Source organism: Pavona decussata, unplaced genomic scaffold (genome assembly GCF_977016875.1).
Source record: "Pavona decussata unplaced genomic scaffold, jaPavDecu1.1 SCAFFOLD_193, whole genome shotgun sequence".
Classification (NCBI taxonomy): domain Eukaryota; kingdom Metazoa; phylum Cnidaria; class Anthozoa; order Scleractinia; family Agariciidae; genus Pavona; species Pavona decussata.
The window spans coordinates 1,309,734-1,321,720 of record NW_028145602.1 but is presented as its reverse complement, the minus strand read 5'-3'; positions in this window follow the sequence as shown (position 1 = coordinate 1,321,720).

The window sequence follows — 11,987 nt, the reverse complement described above, 5'->3', positions numbered from 1 at the left end:
TATCTTTAATAGTATGCTCTATGCAACTGGGCCCAGGCACTGACATAAACAAAGCCATCGAAAAATATTTATCGTGCAGTTTATATTCAGTATCATAAAGAGCTGAACTGTCAACAACGAACTTAACCGGCGAACTCGTCACCTTAGCCGCTGAGAAAATAGACCAGTTATCACGGTTTTGGATCTTGAGGAGTAGGCAAACACGTCTTGAAATAACAGTCAACGGTTTTCTCCACACTGAAGAAGGGTTATATACCCGAAACGTCTGTGTTTCTTTCGAAACCATTTTTTGACACTTTTTGATATATTTTTTTTATATCCATCCTATTTGAAATAACTGTGTTTGTCGGGAAGTCTGATATCAAATAATTTTCGAAAAACATCGCTTCTGCTTCTGAATATTTCATGAATTGGAAACTTTTGGCACTAGGAAAAAGGTTTTAAGAAAAAAATTTTGGAGGGATGTAGCTGTGCCAGAAAGCGTACAGTCGTGTTTTGAACTTTCCATAGATTTCTCTGTATTCTTTTCCCGCGAACTATTTTTAATTTCAGTTCACGGCTGGTTCGCCGGAAAAGATTTACAGACAAATGTATATATGGAAATGTCAAAACGCAACTAGATGCTTTCTGGCACAGCTACATTCCTCAGTTATTTTTTGTAAAATCCTTGCCTGGTGCCCAATTAAGTTTCCAATTCAGGAATTCTCAAAAGCGATGTTGTATGAATTTAACTGCTGATTATTTGACATCGGATTTTACATACAAATCCGTCTCTGATAAAACGTTGTTTTCTTTGTGATTTTGAGTTTTAAAGTTTTGACACATTCTCACCCATAAGAATTCCTTTGATGAACCGGCCGAAGTTTTGATTTTAAATCTGCAATGTCTTTCGGTGAAAAACCGATACTATGAAAACTAACTAAACAGACGCCATCATCCGCTTAGACGGTACTGTCGATCCGATCTGATCATTTGTTATTATTTGCATCCCTGCAGATATCCGCCACTTATGACTCTACAGAATCTATGTTGCTAGTTGATCAGGCTCGCTAGCTCAAAATTGATTGTCATTTCAAGAAAGTGGGAGTTTGAATTAGCCAGTAGTATAAAAACATCCTCACGGTAGATCCAAAGGAAACCACAGGGACACCCAATGGTTGAATTCGGTGGATATCTGTTCGGAAGGCGTTGACCGCCAAAGAATTTCGGATTTAGTTCTTAAGTCAGTTTTCTTCGGCAAAATGACAGCTCAAAATTTCGTGACAATGGAAAACTAATTTCTTTCGTTTCCGAAGGGGCAAATATATCGCTAAAAAGGCGAACAAAAAGTCAGCTAGCATTCTCGTAAACCCAACATGTACATCACCTCGTAAATTCTGGGAAGATTTTATTCTCTTGAACTTTCTGAAACAGATCAAACTGAATTAGTTTACACAAATATGTCAAACTATGATGTCTTGAAAAGGGTACAAAACTTTTTTAGAAAACAGGAGACAACATTTAATCTCAGGTATTTTGCGTAAAAGTTCTTGCTGGTCCCCTGAAACGAGTTTATGTTCAAAATTGAAGTAGAATTGAAGTCTTGGGTTCTATTACTAAACAATTCGATTGGATTCGCCGAGATCAAATCGAATATCAGGATAACGATCGCTACGTTAGCTGACAAATAATGTTTCCAGCGATTGTGCGTTCGTGTGTATGGCAACTGTCGTTAAATTACCCGCTGTTTTGGTAACACGAAAGTCACAAAGATCCGTAAACAGAATCGAAAGAGTTCTTTATACTTCTTGGTCGCTTCCGCGCGCGCAAACTGCATACAGCAAAATAACGAATTTATTTACAGCACTATAAAATGCGCTTTGTTTCTAGTGTTGGGGTCTTAAGTTCACTTTCAACGTAACGAAAGAGAAAACTTACAATTATACATCGGTGTGCAAATCAGTCGCGGAACAAACGAGAAAACAAAAGTGGGCTGAGTTTATTCAAAGCGGTTTGTGGTCATCGAAACAAAGGGTAACAATAGTGCACTGGTTGCATTGTTTACTTCGCTGCCTACATCAGACAAATGAGCATTACCGCGCGTTCATAACAACCAATGAATACCCTCCTTTTGGGCATCTATGAATAATAACAAGCGTCATGGCAGACCTATATAACTGGAAGTAAATGTCACAAGAACAATAGCCATTCTACGCGATGATGGCATACAGCAAACGGCTTGTAATTAAAACCCCAATACATTTATTATAAAACGGAAATGTCATACGCTATGATCTATTAAGAATATTCACAAGGATAGTTTTAGCCTGACATCGGCAGAAAAATAAGAACATTCAGCCTGGACCGGAAAAACAATATTCTTATAAAAAAATGAGTGCAGTAAATCAAAGGCCCCTGTGAGGCCACTCGTGAAGACCAAGGTTGTTCGGTTTTTGGCGTTTTTGTGAACGTCTGCTTTGTCTCGAGCTATCTGACGAGACCAAAACGGAGTATTACTCTTTTGGTCAATATGCCCGACTATGCCACTGTCTTCACGCGATTTCTCTGGAATTGGTTTAACCACAAATGGCTCCCTCGAACTTTTTTAGTTTTCTCGGTGCAGAAATTTAAGTTTTTCAAGTGCAGAAAAGTTAACCTCAATACGTAGCAGATAAAGAAAAATCCTATTATGCCGAGAAAATGACCATAAGTTGCTCACCAATCGATTTTTACACTTTTATTGTTTAAAGAAAACGACAAAACCTTTAAGTTTACAAAACATGTTTCGACAGAGACTTTTGTTATCTTCAGTTGGTTAATGTACAAAGCGTTGGAAGTTGAATTTAAAATAATTAAACAAAAATGCTAACTATGACAAAACAACAAAATGAACATGAAACTGAAGATGGCAGAAGTCTCTGTCCTAACATTTATTGTTTTGTAAACTTGAAGGTTTTGTCGTTTTCTTTTAAACTTTTGACTCGCCTGCTACTATCAAGACTAATATTGTTGTATCAACTGATATAGAGTGGTTGTATTGATTCGTTACTGAAGAGTAAGTGCTAGAACGTGATGGAAACCGGAGCCGAGTTGATATCGTCGCTTCATTTAAAAGCAGAAATCGATATTTTGAGCAAGGCTATGAATTCTTCAGCCCGCTTAAACACCTTTAAACTGGTAGCGGGATAATTTGCCCACGTTATCCGCTAACTGTTTTTCGAAGCTACACGAATTATCTTTTTCATACGGGGTTCGTTCTCTTTCTACTTGCTAAACACAACTGGAGGCCACTCTAAATGCTTAAGAGCGGATGCCTGTAAATATCAACCAGAGGTGTGCAATAGCGAAAAATTCAAAATTCTCAAAAAAATTCACAACATAGCCCACGGTAAACTATTGCAAGAAATACATGTTTTACTTCGATCCGATAATTATTTTTGATGTGAGGCTATGATCTTGAATTCACCGCTCCTGAACCGGGTTTTCGGTGTCTGACACCACATGTTGCGAAGACCTTGTTTTAAAAATCAAACCACTTTTTTTCCAAACGAAAAACATCCAGTCTGATAAAGTACATAATTATGGACATCATGAATGGTATGTTACTCATCTGAAGTGAAAATTAAATATTTAGGAGATTTTTCAATATTTACAATTTTTTAAGCGATTTCTCGTGATGCCAAATTGACAAATTTGCGAGGCTAAAATCATCAACTGGTACATGGCGTTGAGGATAAAGATTTACACCACGTGAAAGAGCATCATTTCTTCTTATTAAATCCGCTTTCAAAACTATGGGCAACACAGAAGGAAATTTTTGAGGCCGCGAATTACAAGTAGTACTTCAGTGAAATTTGAGCTTTTCTGTCACAGCATTCCGATGCTAAAACTCAGATAAACACAACATGAAAACGTTTCAAACAACAATTGTTTGTTGGTACTTGCTAGAGGTCTTGGCCCACGTTCATAATATTACTTTCCATGATTTTTAATCATTTCGGGCAGACACAAAAGATTGTAGCAGTTTTATTAGACCCCGAGTTCAAAAGCGTATAAAGGTCACAAAGGTCAGTTTACGTAGTCAACGTTTTGAATTCGGACCAGAATGTTTTGCATTGAATCTTTCTTTAGAACAAATGAAACAATAGCTACAAGTGCTACGTAATTCATACCTTTTTAGCGAGCTTTCTGTACATTGTAGAAATCATCACATCAATCAGGAACGATATATGCATTTTGCCGCGATTTAAAAATACGTTTAACGGCAGAGATTGCGTTACAGTTTGCGCAGACCACTTGCCCCCAGGGGGAGGGGGACTCCTATATCAAATTGACGAGTTGATCGTCATAAATTTTGAAAAGTACCACTAAAAGGTACCAGAATTTGTTTTGTAGCCGTGGTCTGTATAATTTTCCCACTTAGTGGTACCAATTCTAGAATGAATACGCTAAGTGACAGTTGACTGATATTTATAACAACTTTCTCTTGTATGTTTTCGCTCAATACCCTGAAACGTGCTAAAGGCACCGCCATACCTTTGACAGGTACCAAACCACGAATTTTAACCCCCGAAAGCTACGATCACCCCCGTCAATTTTTATATAAAGGTTCAACCCCAAGTACCCTGCGAGCAGAGGCCCTTCGACTATTATCTAGGAAGATCAAAGGTCCTCTGCTCGAATGGTACCCCCCGGGCGCATGCCAAGGGTAATTTTTCACTGCCCCTTCGATACAAACTGTAACTGCGATTTACTTGTGAGCTGTATTTTCTGTCACTGAACTTTCTAAGCGTGCAGTTAGCCCACGTTGGTATTCAGATAGCTTCAGTTTGTTTATTTTGCTCTGCAATCCAACTTTTAAAATGCTCGATTCTGGTTTCACGGCGTTTAAACAAATTGAGCCGAAATGGTATCGTGTGAGTATGCTTCGATTGTTGGAGGACAATGTGGACAAAGTGTTGGAAATCCAGCGAATACCCAATGTATTCCAATCAGAGATTGTGGCACAGACATTCGAAACTATCTAAGGGCCACGGGGTTTGCTGACTGAACACTGAAAACTGAGGCGGAGCTTCTCGTAGACAGAGCAGGTATCGAATTACTGTAACGAAAAACTCCTGACCTTAAATAAGAGTTACCTTTAATAACGCTTGCAATTTGATTCTGAATTACGGGTTATTACATCCACACACATTTATGATTTTTAGTGATTTTTTTTTTAAGTTATTTGGCCCTGTGCTTTGTCACTGTTACAGTTTCCCGACGTAAAGAATGGGGAGCTTAGTGGGGAGGCGGCAGGGTAAGAGCGAGGAGGGAATCACCACGGTCGTCCCTATTTTTCCCAATTCCTGCAGTACGACTCACACCTGCTACAGTCGACCACAGTACATTGTCAGCAGGAATAAGGGGGGGACGTAGGGGGAGCAATTTTTGTCAGAAAGAGGGCCAGGGTTTCACAGCCTGGACGGCACAGCTACGCTCCTTTGGCTGTAAAGCCAGTTCTACAAAGTGACATAACTAACTGACTAAACTTCAGGGCAAAATTTCCCTTGATATCTTCGAAATCGATGACAGCCATCTAGTCAGGTCTAGTTGCTCAAGACATCGACATGCTTATGGCATCAGACGGCGCTGCCAAAACCGATTCTGCGCCGGTCCCACCAAGTTGGGAAGCTAATCATTTCAAGCAAACGAAGGGAGATCGGAGCATCACATTTGTGCAATCTAGACTTATCCACAAAATGACCTCGATATTAGTGCCTGTCGGCTTTCCCAAGTACTCTAAAAATTCAGACCATAGCACCATATATTCAGGCAACATGATCTTGTTGGATCGTGTTCTTACATTGACCCATTAAGGCCAAAGAAACTATACTTTGTCTGCTCAAATTCCATAACTGATGGATGAACTATCTTTTATCGTATGAAAACTATCATACAACAGACAATTTTTGTGAACAATAAATTAAAAATTGGGTCTTATCCAGATGAACTAGACAGTCACATTGCTTTTAACTCTCCTTGAGTAGCATTCATGGTAGCCTCGCGAAACGCCGCTCGGGGAGAGGCGGCTGTATTCGCAGGCTACGTTAGACTGAAATTTGAAAAACTTTATCAAAAATCAAAACAACTGCGCGAGTGTAGACGCAACCAGATAAAATTGGGGTGTTCATACTTTCACATATTATGTGATTGTTTCAATATACAGAACGAGTAAAAATGCGCCAACTTTGCAATATGTAAATTACAGTAAAAAAAATTATATATTACAGATCGAAACTTCGCCGTTGTACAACGGCGAAGTGAATGCCTCTGTATGTAAAAGTGACTGAAATGTCGCCGTTGTACACCGGCGAAATAAACCGTCTGTATAATAGAAGACATCGATATCTCGCCGTTGATCATCGGCGAAGCCAACCGTCTGTATAATATAATAGAAGACATCGGTATCTCGCCGTTGATCATCGGCGAAGCGAACCGTCTGTATAATAGAAGACATCGATATCTCGCCGTTGATCATCGACGAAGCCAACCGTCTGTATAATAGAAGACATCGATATCTCGCCGTTGATCATCGGCGAAGTCAACCGTCTGTATAATAGAAGACATCGGTATCTCGCCGTTGATCATCGGCGAAGCGAACCGTCTGTATAATAGAGGACATCGATATCTCGCCTTTGATCATCGGCGAAGTCAACCGTCTGTATAATAGAAGACATCGGTATCTCGCCGTTGATCATCGGCGAAGCCAACCGTCTGTATAATAGAAGGCATCGATATCTCGCCGTAGATCAACGGCGAAGCCAACCGTCTGTATAATAGAAGGCATCGATATCTCGCCGTTGATCATCGGCGAAGCCAACCGTCTGTATAATAGAAGGCATCGATATCTCGCCGTAGATCAACGGCGAACCGAACCGTCTGTATAATAGAAGGCATCGATATCTCGCCGTTGATCATCGGCGAAGCCAACCGTCTGTATAATAGAAGGCATCGATATCTCGCCGTTGATCATCGGCGAAGCCAACCGTCTGTATAGTAGAAGGCATCGGTATCTCGCCGTTGATCATCGGCGAAGTCTACCATCTGTATAGTAGAAGACATCGGTATCTCGCCGTTGATCATCGGCGAAGCGAACCGTCTGTATAATAGAAGACATCGATATCTCGCCGTTGATCATCGGTGAAGTAAAGTCATAAGCAAGATTTCCCGAAGATTTCCCATGTTCCATTACATGTTTTTCATTAAGCCTGATCAGGCAAATCGACAGTCGTTTTGCCATACGCTTTGAAATCAAGAGCGCCTCCTCGGGACTCGGCCAAATCATGGACGCCTCCTGGGGATTTAAAATCCCTACAGGGGCAATGACGAGGATAATTTTAATTAAAGGTGTGAAAATATCCAGGGCTATGGCCTCGGGTAATATATCACCCAGGAATCGCAATAGCGGTTGTGCTTCAGAATACAGTCGAAGCTCTCCTTGCGACCACTCTCGTAAGCGACCAGCTCTAGTTAAAACCATCATTGTAAAACCCGGTTTGTCACTTAAACTCTGTAATCAAAGGCTATCAAACGAGGGTCTTGTTGCACATCAGATCATTTATCACACGTGTAGCAGTTAGCGCTGTTAGTAACTTGCCTATAGCGAACGTATTTGCGATCGAGTTTTGATTGAATATCGACAATGTCGCAGTGGTCCAGTTACGCAGATTGTGTTCGTGGTTTTTCCGCTGAGGAGAGCGACTCCTGGCTCCGGTTTTATCAGTTTCCGGATGAAGTTGATGCGCTGGAAATCGCGAAGTTATTGTCACTTAAGGTAATGTTAACTTTTGTGTATAGAGAACGCTAAGCAAGAGAAACATGTGAGCTATATGTTCTTTATTCACAGATTAGGAACCCAGCGGGTCTAGAAAATATCCCACCACCCAACTGAGTACTGATATTACTGGGCAAGGTCACACTGCCCAATTTTGCCAGGAGAAAAAATTACTTTACTCGCAAATTCAACAAATGTCGCCCGAGGAAAAATCGTGCTTGCCTTTGCTTTCATCAGTCGCATTGCTTGGTTCTCAAAATTGTGTTGTAAACATCTAGCTACGAAGTAAAATTTAACGCTTTAGCGTAATGATCCACCAGCCGATCAAAGACAAGCTGGTATTTTCAATAGCGCTTTAAGAGCAAGGCGTGAAATACGCTGCTACTACGACAAATGATCTGTTTGGGGCGCCAGCGGGATGGCATATCACCTGTTAAAAAACGGAAAGAAAGATGTATATCGATTTTCTATATAGTTTATTGCGTTTTTTTAAATACAGTTGAAGCTCTTGTAAGCGACCACCTCGGGAATTGGAAAAGGTGGTCGTAACTAGAGCTGGTCGCTTACAAGAAGCCATTCTCGTTATCCACCGAAAGCTGAAACGAGTAGGGCATGGAGTTCCCGGGGTGCTGGCCTGGTCTTTGTGCTGTTTTATAATTCATGTAAAACTGCATTTGAATATATTTATATAGAAAATGCGGTATATAAATACCATTCATTACCTTACATTACGGTTTCAGGATAACAGTCTTGATCCATCGGTAAATTATCTTGAATTTTTGAGTCGAGATCTTTATTTACGAACATCAATTGTTAGAAAGACTATATTACAGTAAATGTGATCACAAAGTGTATACTTTTATAAAGAGTTGCTGTAATACGTCAGTTTCAGAATCTTTGAGTGGTGGCTTAAAAACAAAAGAAAGACCAGTTGGTAACTCCCAAAAGTGGTCGCAGTCGCTTATGGGAGCGGTCACTTACGAGAGCCTTTGATTACAGAGTTTAAGTGACAAACCGGGTTTTACAATGATGGCTTTTACTAGAGCTGGTCGCTTACGAGAGTGGTCGCAAGGAGAGCTTCGACTGTATTCTGAAGCACAACCGCTATTGCGATTCCTGGGTGATATATTACCCGAGGCCATAGCCCTGGATATACAGGGGTGCTCGTCGGATAAATGTATGTTTCTTCCAATAAGATAACTGATCATGATTAGTAGGACATGACTGATTAGGAGGGTAAGGATTGTCCATGCATGCGTGACTATGAATCTTGTTGAAGGCAGCTCTTACCGTGACACCAGGATCCGCTGGAGACGTTAGGAAATTGCTAATACTTTAAACACTGATATCAACTTAACGGAACGCCGCTATAGTTAGCTTTTTCTAACTCCCAGTGGTAGTTATTTTCAGATACTGATTACACCTCACATATTTTTAGGACACAAGTGCAGGTCATGTAACTGGTAATGATAGCGTATCGGGAGTGCCAATATTACCCGCCACAGGTAAAAAGTATTGTTCTCAGGTGAGAATTATCAAAATATGCCATCCGCTGGAAGAGAATTTTTTTAAGGAGTTGAATTATATTAATTGGGGGTACTTGGAAGCTTACAGAAAATTTAGGAAGATAAGTTACAGAAAGGAGAGACCGTTTCTTTGCCCTATTAGATTTCCGTTGTACAACGGCGACATTTCAGTGTCCTTTGTATACAGAGGCATTCACTCAGCCGTTGTGCAACGGCGAGATTTAAGCCTGCTTCATATATAGAGGCCTTCCCTTCGCCGTAGTACAACGGCGAGATTTTAGTGTCCTTTAAATACAGAGGCATTTACCTCGTCGTTGTACAACGGCGAGATTTTAGTGTCCTTTAAATACAGAGGCATTTACCTCGCCGTTGTACAACGGCGACATTTCAGTGTCCTTTATATACATAGGCATTCAACTCGTCGTTGTACACCGGCGAGATTTTAGTGTCCTTTATAAACAGAGGCATTTACCTCGCCGTTGTACAACGGCGAGATTTTAGTGTCCTTTATATACATAGGCATTTAACTCGCCGTTGTACAACGGCGAGATTTTAGTGTCCTTTATATACATAGGCATTCACTTCGCCGTTGTACAACGGCGAGATTTTAGTGTCCTTTAAATACAGAGGCATTTAACTCGCCGTTGTACAACGGCGAGATGTTAGTGTCCTTTATATACAGAGGCATTTACCTCGCCGTTGTACAACGGCGAGATTTTAGTGTCCTTTACATACAGAGGCATTTAACTCGCCGTTGTACAACGGCGAGATTTAAGTGTCCTTTATATACAGAGGCATTTAACTCGCCGTTGTACAACGGCGAGATTTAAGTGTCCTTTATATACAGAGGCATTTACCTCGCCGTTGTACAACGGCGAGATTTTAGTGTCCTTTATATACATAGGCATTCACTTCGCCGTTGTAAAACGGCGAGATTTTGATCGGTAATAGATAAGTTGTTTTTTACACATTGCAAAGTTGGCGAATTTTTACTCGTTCTGTATATTGAAACAATCGCATAATACGTGTTTGTCTGATCACCGATAAAATTGTGATAACCCAAAACCGTAATCTCAGTTTGAACTGATTGTATAATTAATTGTCTTTGGGGTCTAGCTGGACGAAACATCGCTTTCTATCCCGTGGACAAGGGCGTAGATAAGTGCAAGGTCAGCGGTCTACCGGTGAAATGTATGTAACACAATCTTTGTGACCAAATGTATAAAACGGCCTAAAGTGTTACCATGTTTCCTATAGATGTCCCATATTTCTTAAACATCCAGTGTGGCCGCTCAAAGGTATGAATTATATAGCACTCTTAGCTATTTGCTCCATTTTTTCAAAGTAAGATTGAATGAAAGAAGTCCTGGTTTCATTTTATTCCATATTTACTAGTGTTGCGACCGGTTGACAACGTAAACTGACCCGTGTACGGCTTTTGAACTCCGCTAAAATCTTTTGACACTGCCCTTAAAAGATAGAAAACCAAGGAAAATAGTCTTATAAGCATGGGTCATGCACAGGCAGTGCCCCGTAGCAAGAATTAATAAACCATTGTTGTTTGAAACGTTTTCATGTTGTGTTTATCTGAGTTTTAGCAACGGAATGCCGTGACAGAAAAGCTCAAATTTCACTGAAGTACTACTTGTAATTCGCGGCCTCAAAAATTTCCTTCTGTGTTGCCCATAGTTTTGAAAGCGGATTTAATAAGAAGAAATGATGCTCTTTCACGTGGTGTAAATCTTTATCCTCAACGCCATGTACCAGTTGATGATTTTAGCCTCGCAAATTTGTCAATTTGGCATCACGAGAAATCGCTTAAAAAATTGTAAATATTGAAAAATCTCCTAAATATTTAATTTTCACTTCAGATGAGTAACATACCATTCATGATGTCCATAATTATGTACTTTATCAGACTGGATGTTTTTCGTTTGGAAAAAAAGTGGTTTGATTTTTAAAACAAGGTCTTCGCAACATGTGGTGTCAGACACCGAAAACCCGGTTCAGGAGCGGTGAATTCAAGATCATAGCCTCACATCAAAAATAATTATCGGATCGAAGTAAAACATGTATTTCTTGCAATAGTTTACCGTGGGCTATGTTGTGAATTTTTTTGAGAATTTTGAATTTTTCGCTATTGCACACCTCTGGTTGATATTTACAGACATCCGCTCTTAATAGTTCTCGCTACTGATTAACATGGCCAATATACATGTACAGCGATTATAAATATACCCTGCACACAGTTAATACTGTGAGTCACCCTGTAGGCTAATTTAAGGACAACTAGTCTAAGTAGGCAATAAAGATGCCAACTGGTCGGCGGAAAATTTAGAATTTCAACAATACCAAGGGAGATTTTGAAAGAAGTAAAACTGTCGAGTAGGGTAAAAAAGAGAGACTCAGCTCAGTTTTCAAAAACTCGTGTCATTTTAAAAAAATGAGCCAGTTCTCTAAGCGAAATTACCCTAAAAAAATTCCAACGTCATATAAAAAAAATTTCAAAAAAATCAGAAAAAAATTCTAATTAAAAAAATTATCCTAAAAAATCAGCATAAAAAAAACCCAAGGTCATAAAAAAAAAATTCCTAAAAAATCAGAAAAAATTCTAATTAAAATGGATTTTGAAAGAAAAACTCATAAAGAATTAACACAAATAATGA